The sequence below is a fragment of the Lactuca saligna genome, chromosome 5 (assembly GCF_052625555.1).
Source record: "Lactuca saligna cultivar CGN05327 chromosome 5, ASM5262555v1, whole genome shotgun sequence".
NCBI classification, from domain to species: domain Eukaryota; kingdom Viridiplantae; phylum Streptophyta; class Magnoliopsida; order Asterales; family Asteraceae; genus Lactuca; species Lactuca saligna.
Genome location: NC_136421.1, coordinates 173629138 through 173634875, shown reverse-complemented (window position 1 = coordinate 173634875; position 5738 = coordinate 173629138). Strand labels below are relative to the sequence as shown.

Here is a 5738-nt window from a genome sequence, read left to right as displayed (position 1 = left end):
AATGTAAAGACGTTTGTCACCCCATACCTGCCGGTCTAACTATAGCTAACAGTTTATGTGTGGGATTTTCAATCACATATAGATCTATACACAAGTATCACGCTCTCCTTACAAGAGATTATGGTATATAATACAGGACTTTAACTGCATACTTGAAAGTACGTGAAGTTGAATGTCTCACAAAACTTAGTATCAAAAGTCCATTTTTTCTTGTATATGAAAGTATTTCCTTGATATAGTACTTATAGTATGTAAAATCTCATGAATATCTAGTAAACTATACCTATTATAGTTTTTCCGAAAGTGTGATTCGTTTGTATGTTAAACCCTAGTGTAGTGTCGACTTTGTATGTAAAGGATAACATTATTGAACATTTAAACTCAAAATATAAATAAAGTGTTTGATATTTATATAACAACATGTTTCATTCCAAAAAGACAAAGTGTTATCATGATATGTTGTGTGAGAATGTTTTCGTATGATAGTTATGAATCACATATGATTGATTATAACAAAAAGGTATAGCAAAAGATTGATGTTATTCACACGAGAATAATTGTGAGTTTACTTGTATTCCCCCCCCCCCCCCTTTGAAAGTGTATAAAAGCATTTACAAAGCATTTGAAAATGTAGTTATAGGGGTATGAACTCACCTGATAGAGTGAAGATGGTGAGATGAAAACCGAGCAGAACTTCGACAGGAAAATGTTGATTTCTCGGAAGTCTTGGAAGTGTAAAACCTTCCTTCGGAACTTGGATGTGAAGAACAGGGATTCGGGATGGCTTCGGTGTTAAAACGCAGAGCTTCGGCACGAGAGAGAAGAGAATTGAGCAATGAAACCCGAAACCCTTTGAGCTCTATTTATAGCCCAATTTTTGGGTCCCACATCGTGGCAAGAGGGTTTCCCACATCGTGGAGTCGATCCTATCCTCTTCCATGGACGAGACATCTTCTGTCAAGCTTGAAAACCCATCAGTCATGGTGCCACATCGTGGCCATCTGTGCCATGCCGTGGCTAGCCTGACAGCCTCGGTTTTTGTGTCTCGAACTTGTAAAATGCATAACTTTCACGTATAAGCTCCGTTTTCGACATTCTTTATATGCACGCGAAGGTGAGAGTATACTCTACAACTCTCATTTAGACTTCGTCTAATAATTTTTAATTTATATTTAATATATTCTTTTTAACAAGCTGGGACACGAAAAGTCCATTAAAAATCCATAACTTCTTCATCCGTCGTCCGTTTTTGCCAGACTTTTTACCGTTGGGCTATTATCGTTGAGATATTTGATTCTCATTTAGATTGTTTCGGCCAAAAATCCCTTGATCTCTATTTCGAGTTTTTAGCTGTCTATTGCAACATCTGAAACTTCAAAAAAACATGACTTCCTCATTTAGATACTTAAGGTTAAAAAGTATTTTATTAAAACTTCGCGTTTTACGTTTAATCGTATTGACGGTTTTGTTGTGAATCTTAGGTTGGTCATGACTTCTTTGTTATGACTCGGATTTTAGTGTTCTTTATATTTTTGAAAACCTTGACACGATAACTATCATTTTAGGCAACCCAATAAAGTCTTTTGAACATTTTATTTTTGGCGCTAGTTTCATTATATCAAAAGAGATTACAATTCTTGACTTTTTAGGTCATTACATTGATTCGAATATCGGGTTGTCACATCATCCCCCTGTTAGAGGGAATTTCGTCCCGAAATTTAATGTAAGATAAACATTTGTTGATTAGGGAAAAAGATGCGGATACTTTTGCAGTGACTACCAGAATCACGAGGTGAACCTACTGTCTCTGTCAGAGATAATGGATATTGGTACACCATGCAACCATACTATCTCTTGGATGTATGTTCGAACTAGCTTCTCCATCTTGTCGGTTTCCTTTATTGGTAGGAAGTGTGCAGATTTTGTTAACCTATCAACGATCACCCAGATGGTGTTTAGCCCACCTGATGTCTTGGGTAATTTGGTTATGAAATCCATGGTTATCCGCTCCCACTTCCACTCAGGTATTTCAGGTTGGTGTAGTAATCCCGAGGGCTTTTGGTACTCTACCTTGACTTTGGCTCAAGTCATACACTAGCCCACATATGTAGTGATCTCTGCTTTCTTGTTCAGCCACCAATATAGTTTCTTGAGGTCCAGGTACATATTTTCCGAAGCTGGATGCACGGAGTATCGAGTCTTATGAGCCTCATTCATGACCACGTCTCTGAATCCACCAAAACTCGGTGTCTAGATCCGATCCATGAAGTAACGAACTTCGTCGCCCTTGACTTCAAGATTCTTATACATTCCCTTTAGGGCTTCACCCGTCACATTCTTTGTTTTGTAGGCTTCCCTCTGAGCTTCCTTGATTTGTGTGGACAAGTGTGAATGGATCGTCATGGTTAAGGATTTCACTCGGTGGCACGAGTATTCCTTTCGACTAAGAGCATCTGCCACCACATTCTCTTTTCCTGGATGATAACGAATTTCACATTCGTAGTCATTCAACAGTTCAACCCATCATCTTTGTCTCATGTTGAGTTCCTTTTGATTGAGGATGTGTTGAAGGCTCTTGTGATCGGTAAAGATTATGCATTTTGTGCCGTAAAGATAGTGTCTCCAAATCTTTAAGGCAAAAACGACTACTCCCAGTTCGAGGTCGTGTGTAGTGTAGTTGACCTCATGTGTCTTTGAGTTGTCTCGAGGAGTAGGCTATAACCTTCCCTTGCAACATCAGAACATCCAAGACCTTGATTAGATGCATCACAGTAGACCATGAAGTCTTTTATTCCTTATAGCAAGCATAGAATAGGTGCATTGCATAGTGCTTCCTTCAGTGTTTAGAATGCAGTGTCTTGTCTTTCTTCCAAATTGAAAGTTACACGCTTCTGTGTCAAGGTGGTAAGTGGTTTAGCAATCTTCGAGAAGTTTTGTATAAATATTTGGTAATAGACAGCAAGGCCCAAGAATTGTTGGATTTTCGTTGGGGTTCTTGGTGCTGACCAGCTCTCTATTGCCTTGATTTTGGAGGGGTCCACGTGCATTCTGTCTTTGCTAACCACGTGACCTAGGAAGTCTACTTTCCGAATCCAAAATTTTCATTTTGAGAATTTTGTGTATAGCTTCTCTTTTCTTAGAGTTTCCAAGATTTTTCGGAGGTGTTGACCATGTTCCTCTTTACTCTTTGAATAAATGAGTATATCGTCTATGAACATGATCACAAACTTATCTACGAATGAACGAAACACTTGGTTCATTAAGTCCATGAACATCGTCGGTGCATTTGTTAATCCAAAGGGCATCACTACAAACTCGTAGTGACCATAACGAGTTCGAAAGGCTGTTTTGGGAACATCACCTTCCAAGACTCGTAGCTGATTATACCCGGATCTCAAATCGATCTTTGAGAAATAACTCGGTCCTTGGATTTGGTCGAATAAGTCGCCAATGCGTGGTAGGGGATATCGGTTCTTGATAGTGAGCTTGTTGAGTTCCCGGTAATCAATGCACATGCGGAAAGATCCATCCTTCTTCTTTACGAACAGGAATGGTGCTGTAACACCCCCCTCTGGCACGTATCACAATATTGTCTGCTTTGGGCCACTCGGCACGAGGACTTCCCAGGGGGTCACCCATCCCGGTACTACTCCCGCCCGAGCACGCTTAACTGCAGAGTTCTTATGGGATCTGCTGCCCTCACGCCTTTAAAACACGTTGTGACAAGGAAGGTATCCACACTCCTTATAAGGAATGCTTAGTTCTCCTTCTCAGCCGATGTAGGATCAGGTGCAACCCACCTTCACCCCCCATTATAGGGTTCGACGTCCCTGTCGAACACATCGACCCGTGCCCCAGCTCTGATACCATTTGTAACACCCCCCTCTGGCACGTATCACAATATTGTCCGCTTTGGGCCACTCGGCACGAGGACTTCCCAGGGGGTCACCCATCCTGGTACTACTCCCGCCAAAGCACGCTTAACTGCAGAGTTCTTATGGGATCTGCTGCCCTCACGGCTTTAAAACGCGTTGTGACAAGGAAGGTATCCACACCCCTTATAAGGAATGCTTAGTTCTCCTTCCCAGCCGATGTAGGATCAGGTGCAACCCACCTTCACCCCCCATTATAAAAACTGTATCATAATTCTTTGAAACGACCCAAAAATCACGACCAAAAAAAAAATTCTTTGAAAGCATTACTAGAATCATAATTATAAAAACTGTATCGTAAGTCATAACATAAATTCTCGAGTATTAATTCAAAACATAATATCATTATCAGAGTCAAACATTCCCAGGCTAACTGACTATGGTGTGTGCACTGCAATATCCCCGAGCTCCTCTTTTGAAAACTGAGTACCTGAAACCAAAACTGAAAACCGTAAGCACGAAGCTTAGTGAGCTCCCCCAAACTACCACATACCATACATTAACATATAAACACATATTGGGCCTTGCCCACTACATCGGGATGAAGCCCGGAAACTGCATCGGACCGGAGTCCGGAACTGACTGGGACCTTGTCCCCTGCATCGGACCGAAGTCCGGAACTAATTGCATCAGACCGAAGTCCGGAACTGACTGGGACCTTGTCCCCTGCATCGGACCAAATTCCGGAACTAACTCCATCGGACCGAAGTCCGGAACTGACTGAGACCTTGTCCCCTGCATCGGACCGAAGTCCGGGCTAACTGGGGCCTTGCCCCCTGCATCGGACCGAAGTCCGGGCTTACTGACTGAACATAGCATAGCATAACATATGAACTAGCATGAACACATATACTGCATACTACATCGGGCCGTAGCCCGGAACACATAACACATAACACATAACACATAACACATAGCACATAAATCCTGTCTGAGCCACGAAGGCATCAAACATACTAACTACTGCATCAGACCGAAGTTCGGAAACTACTGCTAACTGAACGGGCCGGCATTGTGGCCTTAGACCCGTCCCTACTGGAAGGAAACTCACCTGATGCTGCTGAACTGCTACTGCTAATCCTTTTGACTGCTACCTGACCTCTGACTTCGACTGCTGCTCCACTAGCTCCTCAAGCTACCAATATCAATATAACACTTAGTCCAACTGACCTCCAAAGGTCACTAGGTCAATTCTGGTCAAGGTCAAAATCCCGGTCAAAGTCAACCTTCCGGGTCAACCCTACTCGCCGAGTCCATATGCTCTAGGTCTTTCTTATTCGCGACTCGACTCGCCGAGTCAATCCATGACTCGCCGAGTCCAACTAGGTCCAAGTCCTGTCCTGTCCAACTCGCTGAGTCACCACCCGACTCACTGATTCGAGTCTCAACTCTAAGGGTTTAGGGTTTTGCGATCTGACTCGCCGAGTCCAAGAACAGACTCGCCGAATCCTAGACAATCTTCAACCAACTCGTCGGGTTGTTCATCCAACTCGCCGAGTCCATGCCTAACTTCATCCGACTCGATGAGTTGTTCATCCTACTCGTCGAGTTCCTCCTCATCTTCAAGCTACTCGCCGAGTCCACTCAAAGGACTCGCCGAGTCTATCCAGTCCTCAATCCATGCAGTGGCTTTTCGAGCCAAACAGAGTTTCCAACTCATAGATCCATACTTCTAGGGACTATTCCCCACGTAAAGTGGCAAACTTTACGTGTAGATTAAGAGATCTAGGCTCAAAACACCCTAAATTCGGGTTTATGGCAAACATACTTCTTCAACATACCAAGGGATGATACTTTAGGGGATTC

General features: G+C 42.8%; 2 pseudogenes; both read right to left on the bottom strand.

Moving 5' to 3' along the window:
* Nucleotides 1–3602: 3602 nt before the first annotated feature.
* Nucleotides 3603–3720, bottom strand: LOC144999355 (5S ribosomal RNA; annotated as a pseudogene).
* A 196-nt stretch (nt 3721–3916) lies between these two features.
* On the bottom strand, nt 3917–4034 carry LOC144999352 (5S ribosomal RNA; annotated as a pseudogene).
* Between the last annotated feature and the right edge of the window lie 1704 nt (nt 4035–5738).